General features: G+C 40.4%; 1 protein-coding gene across 2 annotated transcripts in view; it reads left to right on the top strand.

The window, feature by feature from the left end:
• px (plexus) overlaps positions 1-13,603 on the top strand; it is a 220,442-nt gene that overhangs the window by 50,253 nt on the left and 156,586 nt on the right. The window lies entirely within an intron of this gene.

The raw sequence follows: 13,603 nt of genomic DNA, 5'->3' as shown, positions 1-13,603 counted from the left end.
ATTGCACGAAATGAATGTAAATGATTTTCCATCCCTGCGTGCGACCATGTTATTTTGAAAGGAACAAGGCCCAAAATGGCCTAATTTTTTAAAAAATGTGAAGGATTCGGAAATTGGCCTGGAATTGGTGTCACGAATACATTCCACATTCTTCAGTCTCCATTTTCTTGCCTTGGACCGCACCTCGGTATAACTCATCCTCCATTCATGCGGTCTCCACTAATATCCTACCATGATGAATGCCCTAAGCTCAGTCGGTAAAGGCGCAGCTACAAAGCAAGACCATGCTGGAGGTGGCTGGGCTTAGTTCCCGGTCCGGTCTAGGAATTTTTCGGGTTGGAAAATTTTTCGACTTCCCTGGGCATAGAGTATGATTGTACTTGCCACCCAATTATACTAATGCAAAGTGGTATAGGCATCGAAAGCTCTCAACTAATAACTGTGGATGTACATTTAGAACATTAAGTGCGATAAGCATAAAGTTTGAAATGAGAAGAAGAAGATGTCTAGAGGCTTGATAAATCCACTACAGAGATAGGTCACCTTCAGTTAACATCAGAGATCTTATAAGCCAAGTACGGTGGCCTTACGGGTTGATCAAAGACTTGATGGGCTCTAAACTTAGCTTGTACTACCCATAAAAGCATAATTGTCCTATAAGAATATTAAATCAAGCTTTTATGGGCAGTTTAGTAGCAGTCAATTGGGTATAGTTCTTGATTCAACTCCAGAAGCCATATGGATCAACTCCAGATAACCCCAGAGGCCGTTTGGGTAACTTCAGAGAACTTATTTGAGTAGCCTTGAAGACCTTATGGGATGAGTTTAAATGCCTTACAAGTCTACTTCAGAGACATTACAGTCCAAGTCTAGAGACCTTATGGGTCAATTCCAATTATAATCTCCAGAGGTTTTGTGGAAACATTATAAGTCTTATGAATCAACTACAGCAGTCTTACTGGTCTTATTACCTTACCTGTCATGGAGGTTTATCTATGGAGCCCTCAAGCTTGTCTTAACATTAGCCTATTGAATCTAGACTTCGAAGACCTTACGTAATATTAACAGAAGGTTTATGAGATAACTATAGATACTTTATGAATCAACTACAGATGTGTCATTAATCGAATTCAGTGAACTTAAGGGTCAGCTCATGACATGTTTTGGGTCATCTTCAGAGGTGTTATGGGCTAAGTTCTGAGGTCTCGAGAGCTAGAAGAAGCATTGTTAGTCAACTAAAGACCACTGTAAGTGTGACTGTCTCTCACTCAAACGGGCCTGGGTTCAATCCCAGTCGGTGCCGTTGGGATTTTCTGAGGCTTACAATCTCTGATCACACCTTTCTTCTGAAGGAAAGTAAAGCCGTTGGTCCCCGGTCCATGAATTGGTGGGTCGATAGGTAGGGTCCAATGTAAATACATTGGTACTCAGTATGGAAAACAAATCAAAGAAAAAAACTAAAGAACCTTATGATTAAACTTCAGAGAGATCAGATGGGCTAACTCCAACAGGCTAAGTCTTTAGGCCACATGAATCAACTGCAGTGAGTAAACTATAGATATTTATATATGTATATCTTATATCTAGATATAGCTGGAATTAGGGCGTAACAGCTTTTGTAAACAATGACTTCTTTCGATGATTTCTAGAAAGTTAAGGCTCGCCAACGCAAATCAACAACACCATCGAGTAGAGGAAGACTTCCCCTACCCCTACCCCTACCCGACGGTTATGTATGTTTGCGTGGGCGTGCCTGGAGTTCCTAGAAATCGTCCATAGAAGTCATCGTTTACAAAAGCTGTTACGCCCTAATTCCAGCTCTATCTAGATATTTGCATTGCAGATGCTTCTTGCAGAGTGTTCACTCGGCTGTCGACAGAAGCATGGCATTCTCGATGTGTGTCACGCGATCGACTGTTTACTAGGCAGCAACCATTGTGTGGTCTTCCTTATTGTTCTTCATCAGCAGTTCTTTCGACCGATGTGCCGTCGACTTTAGAAAACAACCGTTTAGTGATGAGTGTGTGAGTGCTGACCACGTTTTGCGTCGATCGCTGCAATGGAAGCGATCTGCTCCTCGTTGGCGATACTGCCATATAATGAAATTACTGAAAGCGGCTCCCATTCTGATGGAGGAGGCTTATTAGATAGTGAAAGATAAAGTGTTTATTCTTGTGTACCTTTTGACTATAGTGTTAAGATGTTTTGTATAGTGAACAAGAATCCTCGGTTCCGTAAAGGTAATTCGATTGTGCCTTATCAAATAAATTAATAAACTAAAAAAAAGATGGTATATATCAGCATTTTATGCATATCTGTTGTAAATCAGCATTGCCAATGCGTCGATAATATCGGAATAATAAAATAAACTCAATTTCTTTATTTCAATGATTTAAACCCGCATTCATAATGCCGATTTGCTAGCATTCAGTGCTACCAACGGTTGTCAAACTTCTTACAGTAGCGCCGTCAGCTTATTGGGTCTAGCAGTAAAGCAGCCGTATATTTTGACAAAAGTAGTTTTTAAGTAGCATATGCTGCTGATAACGTGCTGTTTTAATCTTTCTTGTTTACCTGGGATGTTATAGTAAATGATAAAAACAGACACTGTTCATGATGATGACTATCACTATTGCCTAAAACCGGGAAGACACTGATAAATATCGTCCCCTTAGTGCTACAACAACTAGGTATCTTTGTATGGATTTCAGATAAAGATACCGAGTTGTATCATTGATGGGACAATACTATACTTTTCAGATCAAACATCATCAGAAATCAATGCGCTCTTTTAGATGCATCAAAATTGGTACAGTATCCCCCCGCTAGTCCGGCTCTCGCTAATCATAATCATTACGTTCTCTTATGGAGTTTTTTTACATTGTTATGTTGGTTATATTAATTTGTAGGGATTTCCCTGTCCAAGGATGAGGGGCTTGATGATGATTTGTCAAGTGTCGCTATGTTTTTTTTTTTGCAATTTGATAAAATTGTAGTTTTTCTCCAGTTCATTGATTTGAAAGGTTGATGCGAGTTAATTTCACGGAGCCGTAAATTGTAGTTTTATCATAATTTTAATATTAGCATAAAATAAAATAGTAATTTTAAATTCGCTTTTGTAATGCTAAGGTAAATAGTTTGCTTTGAGTGTAAAGTTAATTTATAAGAAAGTTCTAACAGTTTTTTTTTTGCACTTCGAAACTTGACGGGTCATACCTCTAACATAGTAGCAGTGACAGTGTCGCATGTCCTACTGCCTGCGACTAGTGTTCGAGGGGCCGACAGGGCTGAATACGGGTCAATACTAACAAAACTCTAACACTAACATGACCGCGAAACTAACGTTCATCCATTGCACTAATAGTTAAAATGTAGTTGTACTTTCCTAATAACCCATCTATCATAGACAAACAGACATAACACTCGGTTGGACAGGTTGTTAATCGAATACGCATTTGACGGTCAATTCGGGTGTTTTTGGTTGGTGGTGCCGCCACCTGTGACGCGCACGGTCGGTTCCCTTGCGTTTGACGTCTGCACACTAGCGCCATCTGTTCAGCGTACTATCCATCACATGATACTCAACAGATGGCGGTAGTGTTTTAGTGACTATGTTTTGTGGAGAAAAATATTAAATGTGTTATTTCTGTTTGTCTGTGCATCTATATTTCTTTTTCGTTGTGTGTGTGTGTGTGTGTGTGTGTGTGTGTGTGTGTGTGTGTGTGTGTGTGTGTGTGTGTGTGTGTGTGTGTGTGTGTGTGTGTGTGTGTGTGTGTGTGTGTGTGTGGGGGGGGGGGGGGGGGGTGGTTAATGTAACCAATACTAATACCTTTCTTTCTGTTCTTTTATTCGTTTTCTATATCCCTTCACCATCACCCCATATCCCATCATTTTGACGAGAGATGACTTACTTGCATGGTGCATGCCCAAGTCGTACTACAGGATAATATCCTGAGCGTGGTTCTATCACAAATCGATAGAACTGAGGAATAATGAGGAGAATTTACACACAGTATTTTAAAGGAGCCAACTCTAAGCAGGTATTAATAGCAATTAATAATCAAACAACCATAAGAAGGTAAGAATGAATTTATTTATTTTAAATACAGTAATGACCCGATTTTGTCAGCCCCTCCGCGCTTCAGATTTTTTTCTTTCAATAATTTCACATAATCATAAATCTAAATTTTTCTCATTCGTCATTCATTAAGAGGGATATTTAAAGTATACTGCAATAGGTTCAAGAAGATTACTGAAAAAGGGCATGGGTTTTGTAGAACATTGGAAAACATTTTCAAAAAAGGGGGTTGACAAAATCGGGACATTACTGTATTTCATTTACATTTACATGATTTATCACATATTTCCGGAGAGCTGGAGAGAGATGGGCACGTCATTTGTCGGTTTCTCGCGGATTGGGGCTCAGTCTGGAAAAACTAATAACACAAACAGGTAGAAGAATAGTTCCTCTATGATTTGTTATAGTTTGTTTGCAGGATTGTTCTTTTGTTCGCGGGCGTGTTTGTTTGCAGGGGCGATTGCGCCCAGATCTCGGGGTTCTACGGATTTATGGTCGTAATATAATACACACAGTTGATCACAATACGAGCCTAAAAGCTGCAGTGACCTAGTGAGCACCATAGCTCGAGTCGTCTGAAAGTATTGTGTATCGCATGGAGAGCCCAACCGAGATGCTAGCCTATTAAGACTGCAGTTGGTCAACTCTCGAAAAAAAAATATATATATATTAATTTGTAGGGATTTGACTATCTGATCAACGCCGCTAATTCGGTCACAATTTTGTCGGATTAGCGGGATGATACTGTATCTGTGTCTAAAAAGAAAGCATTTTTATAATTGACGAGCATACAATATTTTTAATTGAACAAATCCATACCGCCATTCACTTTAAAACCGAATCGCCGCTCATCGCCGAACCGAAATGACACCCATACCATATATCGTTTTTCTTCCATTGTATCACATTCCTCTCGCAACCGTTTTAATATACGCCCAGGTTTGTTTATTTATGCTTGCTTTTATATTCTGTTTCTTCTTTCTCGCTTTCCGTTTCTTAGCTTAGCTGTTGCTTAGACTTCTTTTTTTTTTGTTTTTTTCTCGTCCTCGTCATCATCACCACGCTCCGTGTCTAACGCCTCCTGTGCGCGCCGCTGCCGCTACCACGTTGTTGGTTAGTAATAATCGGACAGGTCGAGGGTCTCAAATTGCAGCGAGCGAAAAAGGAAAAGCAGAAGCAACACTTTGCAATCAGTAGCACCCCGGTAGGTCGTGGGAGTTTGTTGAAGGGAGGGAGCGAGGGAGGTAGGCAGAAAGGGGCTGTCGTTTGCTGAATGAAGTACGCTCTCATATTTCTGAACTAGGCAACCGTCGCTGCCGCCGTCGTTGCCGTGGCAATTTCAGTACGTGGGAAATATCCAGTTCTCAGTTGTTCGCCAGAAGCAATGCCGCGTAAAGGTGAATTCAGACGTGAGCGGGATATGCTGCTCCGCTCATGCACGCTCATGTCTGACGACAGCTTAAAGGTGTATTCAGTTTTGAACGGAGCGGAGTTAGATTTTCATTTATATGAGAGAGACATCTAATACTTCCTCTCGCTCTCTTACCAATCTAAATCCCGCCCCGTGCGTGTCAAAATCGCTCAGGACTGAACACAGCTTAATACGACTTAAGACGGGAAGTGTGGCTCACGTTGTCTACCGCTAGCAAATGAAGTGTAAATTGGACACCTTCCTCATGCCGAGTTCTGCACTGTAGTTGTTTTGGCTGTGCCTGCTCGATGGTCTTACTACCTTTTAGCAGCTGTGTTGATAGTCGGGCTGTCCTTGTCAACGAACAGTGGGTGACCAGCCGTCCAAATGAGCATGTAGTTGGAAGACGCATGCTACGTTACCGGTGCTGTAGTTTTAACTAATCAATTTCTTCAAGGAGTGTGACTCGTTGTTGAATGCTGTTCATTGGGCTTGTTAATCAATGTTCATGTATCTTAAATGTAAATGGCTATACTGTATTTCAGTCCCATATGGATTTTCATAAATTTTGAGATAACAACGTTATCCACTATCAATTGGCATCTACTTTCATATTATGTGATAAAACTATGGACTTTGATCATGAAAAATGTGAAAACAACATCAAGTCAGTTTGTCCCATCAAGCAAAATATTGCATTGTAGCTCAGTGGTTACCGTTTCTGCTTACTGAGTAGAAGGTCGGGAATTCAATCCCAGGCCCGTCCCCTTCCTTGAAATTTTTCATTTTGCCTTATTTTATCCCTACTAGATTTAAATGAAAACGAATTCTGCTTTAACCAATCGATCGCATCACTTACCACAGTTGAATCCTAATCTAAAAATAACCCACCTCACTAACACAACTATCCTCCTCGTGAAAGCCGGTGAGATGCAGAGGTGTATTCGGTCTCTAGTAACAACGGACGTTGAAATAATCATCCTTCCCTCCCTAAAAGACCGTGAGGACTTGGTCGGCGCTGTGATTGATCTATACATACAAAGGCGTAGACAGGTTTCGAGTTAGGGAGGGGCGATAAAAAAATTTACTATGGAAAATTTGGCCGAATGCCATTTCACCGAAAGCCTTTGTGTTGCTGAGCTTATGCATAAATAGATTGAATTAGTGTGCTTGATGGAAAGATTGAAGATGGAAGATGGAAAGCTAATCCAGCTAGGTTCTCTGTGCAAGTGCATTAGTTCTGATCAATCACGGAGGAGCAGCTACGAAATGCACGGTCTTTTTTAAAATAAAAAATAAGCAAAATAATCGCATATCAGTCCCATCTGAAATTCAATCATCCATAGTTCATGTTAAAGCTCTGCTTTTCGAATTTCCAATTTTTTTCTTTGATATAACAATTGCAACTGATAATTTATTGCAACTGATTTTAACTTGAAAAAAGTATCAATAAAATAGCTATTATTTTTCAAATAGTTACGTTGCAATTGCACTTCGTAACTTCGACTGCCATTTTCTCAATGCCTACTTTTTCAAATAAAACAGGACCCTTACTTACTTATACTGGTCCGACATCCCTCAGGATTGCACCTACATCACAATGTTACGCCAATTCACTCGGTCCGTGGCTGCTTGTCTCGAATTTCTTGACCGTCCCACACTTCCAAGATCCTGCTCCACTTGGTCTAACCGCCTTGCTCGGTGTGCTCCTCTTCGTCTTGTACCGGCCGAATTCGAAGCAAACACCATCGTACCCGTCCACCTTTCGCAACTTTCTGGATACAGGGTTCGCCTCCATACACCGTTCTCACATACCCCGCCAAAGATGGTCCTAAGCACTCGTCGTTCGAAAACACCAAGTGCTTGCTGGTCCTCCTCGAGCATCGTCCACGTCTCGTGCCCGTGGAGAACTACCGGTCTTATCAGCGTCTTGTACATGGTACATTTATTACGGTGGTGAAGTTTACCCGACCTCAGGGTCTTGTGGAGTCTGTAGTAAGCACGACTATCGGCAATAATACGCCGACGAATTTCTCTGCTGCAGTTGTTATCCGACGTCACCAATGATCCGAGGTACACAAATTCATCCACCACCTCGAACTCATCTCCGTCGCCCTATTCCGCTCGGTTCCTCCAGCTAACAGATACTTTGTCTTCGACGTATTCATCTTTAATCCAACCTTCTCTGCTTCACGTTTCAGCCTGGTGTACTGTTCCGCCACGGCCTGAAACGTTCTTCCGACAATGTCCACGTCGTCAGCGAAGCAGATAAACTGGCTGGACTTATTGAAGATCGTGCCCCGCACGTTTCATAACACCTTCTAGCGCAATGTTGAACAGGAGGCAGGAAAGATCATCGCCTTGTCGAAGTCCTTTGCGAGTTTCAAACGAGTTCGATAACGCACCCTATATCTTCACGCAGCACTGTACACCATCCATCGTAGCCCTAATCAGTCTGGTCAGCTTCCCGGGAAAACTGTTTTCGTCCATAATCTTCCATAGCTTTTCACGGTCAATAGTATCCTAAGCGGCCTTGAAATTGATGAATAGGTGGTGCATAGGGACTTGATATTCACGACACTTTTGGAGGATCTGCCGCAACGTAAAGATTTGGTCCGTTGTCGATCGTCCGTCCAAAAAAACGGCTTGATAACTTCCCACAAATCTGCTTGCTAGTGGCGATAAACGGCGAAAAATGATCTGGGAAAGCACTTTGTAGGCCGCGTTAAGAATAGTGATTGCTCGATAGTTCTCACAAAAAAAAGGACCCGGCCATCTTCAAAACCAGGGCTTGTGCTCCTGGACCAGAAATTTGAGGCATCGCGAGTGATAGTTTTTAATTTAAGTTTTGAATAGTTTTGTGTCCCGTGCGCGATAATTTGATTTAGAATGGTTTGTGCTGATGTTTTCCCCCTGTTGCTTAGGTGCCTGGTGTCCTGGTGTGCTCTCGCTTCCCTTTGTAGCCGGTGTGACTTGACCGCGCTGATATATTGTTAGGTTTTTGCAATGTGCATTGCTTTTGTGCATAGAGTGACTTGAAAAAGAAAAGCGACGAAAAGTTATATTTAGTTATTGTGTGGTTGGAATCGCTGGAGGAGAAATTGTTTAAAAATGACTAGAGAAAAATTTGCGTAGAAGCATCGGGAATGCGCTTCCGGGTGTAATGATTTGGTGAGTACGTTCCAGTTGAAGATTGTTGAAAAGTGTATTTGTGGTGATGCAAATTATGGTTTTGATGACGCATGGCTTCATACATTTTGTATATCCAAATAAAACATATGTATATGTATATAAATAACGTGGTCTGTGTTCGTTACATCATAACTTGAGAACGGCTGGATGGATTTCCTTCATTTCTTCAGCGCTTTGTTCGTTAGAGTCTGCGGCAGGTTTATAGAATAATTGAGTTTTCGAAAATAACGAAATTAATTGTGAAAATCGTGAAAAACTTATATTGCGTAATGTATTGAAATTTTGTATGGGTGGCCTATTAGCACACATCCTCTACCATAATTACCGTTTGATTGATATTTTTGATTTGTTGTGCCTATTTTGTTTTTTGGAATGAGTGTCCGGAAGGCTTTTTTAAAGTCCATTTAGAATACACACGTTTGTGTTACGTTGCCGTAAATTTATAAACCCCCCCCTCCTGCAAAGACAATATTCATACAATAAATTTAACATTTGCATTTATCCCTCCCTTTGGCTAGTTTTTTAACCTGGACGTTGGTGAGCGGGCCTAATCTTATGCTTCATAGTGGAGCGTTGGAGACGGTTGGTTTAGGTCCGGCATCGTTGGCTCATGCCGTGACAGAATAGCGTCATGAGCATGCGATGAGGATTACTGAGCTTCCCCTCTCTGATGAACCATTGCATAAGAGAACCAAAGTTCTAGCCTGAAGTGATAGTATCACACTTGTTACTCCTTTATTTGAAAGCCGCGTTGTAGTACGCTTACGTATAGGCACTGACGTTGGGTGTGATACTGGCGGGTTTTGCCGCAAATCACTCTTATTTTATTTATTTTTACGCAGATAGATTTATTTGGGTTTGCAAGGGAATTATACTATTGAAATATTTCAGAAAGTGCCCAACAGTGTTCCTTCTACTTGCGTGACAAGCTTTCGTTGTTGTTTTCATTGAGGTATTACTCAGGGAACAATGTTAAACACCATTTTTGTACATGGTTTTGCAACTAATCTTATATGTGCTTCATTTTGATTTGGGATAAGTGTTTGAACTATGGCTCGGGATTTCCACTGTGGCGTGCTTCTATTATGACATAACCATACGTTTTTTTGTTGTGCGACATAGTGGAAACGTGTGAACGTACCCTATGCCCTATGTAATTTAAAATCAGCTAGGAAACTTACTTCACAGTGAAGCATTTTAGTCACTTGAAGGTGTCACCTGGTACACACTAATATATATTAAATATAGGTCAAAGTCAAACACAACTTGAAACACGTTAAATTTTAGATTACATTCACAAGTGCAGGTACTTAATAAAGCATGGTAGGTAGATTAGAGATTTCAATTATTTATTAAATTAGACTAGAGATATCATAATCATCAAACGAACTTAAATAAGAAAATTTAGACAGCCTAGTAGCATTCAGTGGATTAACAGAAGAGTTAGGATGCGGAGGGTCCGCTTAGGGAGGCAACTAGCCTTTAAGGCAACTGACAACTAGCCTTTTCATGTATTGTCTGTTTATTTTGATTATTGCTTTAAGATATCAATTTGGTATATATGTGAAAGGATGAATGAGTGGGAGATGGATTTTCGGTTTCTTTACATTTAGCATCACTATGTGTCATTTCGTCAAAACCCCCCAATAACCGGCCTCTTCAATCCCTTCCTTTTCCCATGGCGTTCAAGTGGTCCGCATAGACTATTCAGCCATTACCCGTCCTTTATCCTCGGCTTTGGATTGACTTGCGCTCCCATTGCCCCACCAAACGCTGCAAAATGAAAATGAAAATGAAATAAATTTAACATTTGCATTTATGGACTGTAGACAATCACAATCACCATCCTTTCTTCTCCAAGAGTGTTAACGTAGAGTGTCACCAACCCCAAAGAAACATTGAGAAAATAATGAAAACCCAGAGTTGAATGGGTCATCAAGAAACGTCAGGCGAACAATGGCACACGGTTAATGAGAACCACTAAAATTGAGTCGAAAACATTCAAAATGAACTAAAGCACCGCAACTGAACTTTGTATAAGGCTTTGTATTTGTATAAGGTACTCCTGTCGAGGGTCACCCCAATATATTTTCAACCGATGCTTTGGGACGCATTTATACCGTGCATCTAAGCTGTTACTGAACGTGCGTGGACCAAAATCATTTCAGGCTTTGCGAACTGTCGATGGACAGTTGTGTGCAACTTATCGTGAAGCATGTTAACAATTACAATTATTGGAAAACGACTCTCATTGGGATCATACACTTGCCGATGCTGTACTTTCATCACGTCCAAATCAAATACGTGCATTATTTTCCATTATAATATCGGCGTGCTTTCATTCAAAGCCTATTGATTTGTGGGCAAAATACAAGGACGATATGACGAATGATATTTTACATCGAATGCGTCTTGCCACTTCAAATCCACAGTTAGAAATCAGAGGGGAAATGCATAATGAGGCGCTGATTCTGATCGAAGACATGTATTTGATGATGGTATGATTCCACCCAATCGTTCAATGCACGTTGCATTCAATCAAGAAATGCAACGAGAACAACAATACGATCGAGAGAAATTGAGCGAAACTGTTCGATCGAACATTCCCAAAATGAATGACCAATAAAAACATGCCTACGATACTATCATGAAGGCTGTCAATGACGAAAGTGGTGGAATATGCTTTTTGGTCGCGCCTGGAGGTACTGGAAAGACCTTTTTGATTTCGTTGCTTTTGGGAACTATTCAGTCGCAGAATCAAATTGCATTGGCACTTGCATCGTCTTGCATTGCTGCTACTTTATTAGATGGCGGTCGAATCAAATCAACGAAACTTCAACATGCAACATCTCCAAACATTTGCAATGGCGAAAGTCTTGCAACAATGCTAGATAATCGTTTGGGACGAATGTACCATGGCTCATAAAAAAAATCATTAGAAGGTTTGGAACGGACATTACAAGATTTTAGGGACAAGCGAATCATGTTTGGTGGTGTCTTGATACTGTTGGCAGGTGATTTCCGTCAGACTCTGCCAGTAATTCCACGATCATCGGCTGCTCATGAAATCAATGCATGCTTGAAATCATCAAATTTGTGGCGGCATGTCAAAACGCTCAAACTCACTACAAACATGCGTGTTCAATTGCAAAATGATGAAACTGCGGATGTATTTTCAAAACAACTGCTGGAGATCGGGAATGGCAGACTTCCCGTTGATACATTGACTGGCTTGGTAATGCTACCCACGGGTTTTGCTGTTTGACGGAATCCAAAAATGATCTTATCGAACGTGTATTCCCAAACATTGCAGAACAACATACGGATCATGTTTGGTTGAGCGAGCGTGCAATATTAGCTGCCAAGAACAAAGACGTCGACAACCTGAATTTTATCATTCAAAACACCATAGTCGGCGATTTGGTTTCATACAAATCCGTTGACAGTGTCATGAATCAAGACGATGTGGTGAGCTATCCTACAGAATTTTTAAATTCACTGGAATGTCCCGGATTGCCACCGCACAATCTGCAGTTGAAAGTCGGATCCGTGATTATCATGCTAAGAAATATCAATCAACCTCTTCTTTGCAATGGTACCTGAATCCCACCGTGAAAATGTTGAAATCTCGCGTAACATTTGAATAGGGCCCATGATCAAAATGTAAACAAACCGATTTTTGATACCATTCTGTAGCACTGGTAATTAGCTACCAGTCGTATAGGATGTTCCGCATTATCGATAAAAATCATTAAAAATAACTTGATTTTAAAAACGGCCGACCCACGAAATTTTTTCAATCATTCATGCTAAAACGGCCTAACCTCGGGCCTAACATATATTTTTTTTCGTTCGATGAGGTTCCATTCATAAGCCTAGCGACGTAGAAGGGCCGATGATTGAAAAATTTCAAATCAAAGCTAGGCCCTACTGCTTGAGGCAGGGCCGATGATTTATTTGACGTTAAGAAAAGGCTTAGCAAAGGGCCTACAATTTATGATGACAAGCACAACGGCTTAACAAAAAGGGCCTAACCATTTAAAGATTCACAAAAAGGCTTATTACTGTGATATTAAATTTTTATCGATTTTCATGTATTTTTGAAAACATTTCGCATGTTTTGGATGTTGTGCACTGAAATATAGTTACTATTGTTATTGTGAACAATATAAATGCTTCAATTTATTTATATAGGAATTAAATACTGGCGGAAAAATTTACAATTCATTTTCTGGATTGTTTACATTTTGGACATAGGCCCTTTTCAAATGTTACGCGAGAAATCTGCTTCATCAAACCTTTTTTTTTCAAGATGGCCACGAAAGGCTTAATTTTGATGGCCTATATTAATGCTAATGCTGTCATAGAATCCTCAGGAAAATTCTAGAATTTTTTTCAGGTTGTTTTTCCATTAATGGTCGCACAGAACATGCCATAAATCCTTTATTAATTCATCGATGGCCCATGATCTGAAAAGCTATTTTGAAGCCGTCTGGAGCCATTAAATTTTCTAGTAATTTGCAAGAGTAGCGTTGCAATCTCTCAGCATATTATCCAAATATTTTTCATTTTTTTTTAGGTTTATAGGTTTCTCGAAATTCGTAATTCCTTGGATTATGTATTAATTTACACTACCGTTCATAAGCTAGGAATCGAAACTATGCAAAGAAAAAAGAAGACATGCCTCACTTAGCAGTTTGCAGTAAGGATTCCTCTTATAAGTGTTGAAGAACACTACAACAAGTATGTAGTAATTCTCCCCTTATGACGTATAAACGCCCAATCGAATAAATACAATGTGTGTGCCTCCCCCCGTGGACAACCCGTACCGTAATACGTCGTTAAAAAAGCGATTCGTTTGATTTTAATTTCATTTCATGCTCCTCCTGAAAGCGCACGCGAGAGCTCCAAACCATGTGTTG

Source organism: Ochlerotatus camptorhynchus, unplaced genomic scaffold, assembly GCF_037179485.1.
Source record: "Ochlerotatus camptorhynchus isolate MF236.1 unplaced genomic scaffold, CSIRO-AGI_Acam_v1.1 ptg000114l, whole genome shotgun sequence".
In the NCBI taxonomy this organism is placed as follows: Eukaryota; Metazoa; Arthropoda; class Insecta; order Diptera; family Culicidae; genus Ochlerotatus; species Ochlerotatus camptorhynchus.
Note: the sequence above shows the minus strand (reverse complement) of the source record. Positions and strands in the feature narration are given on the sequence as shown.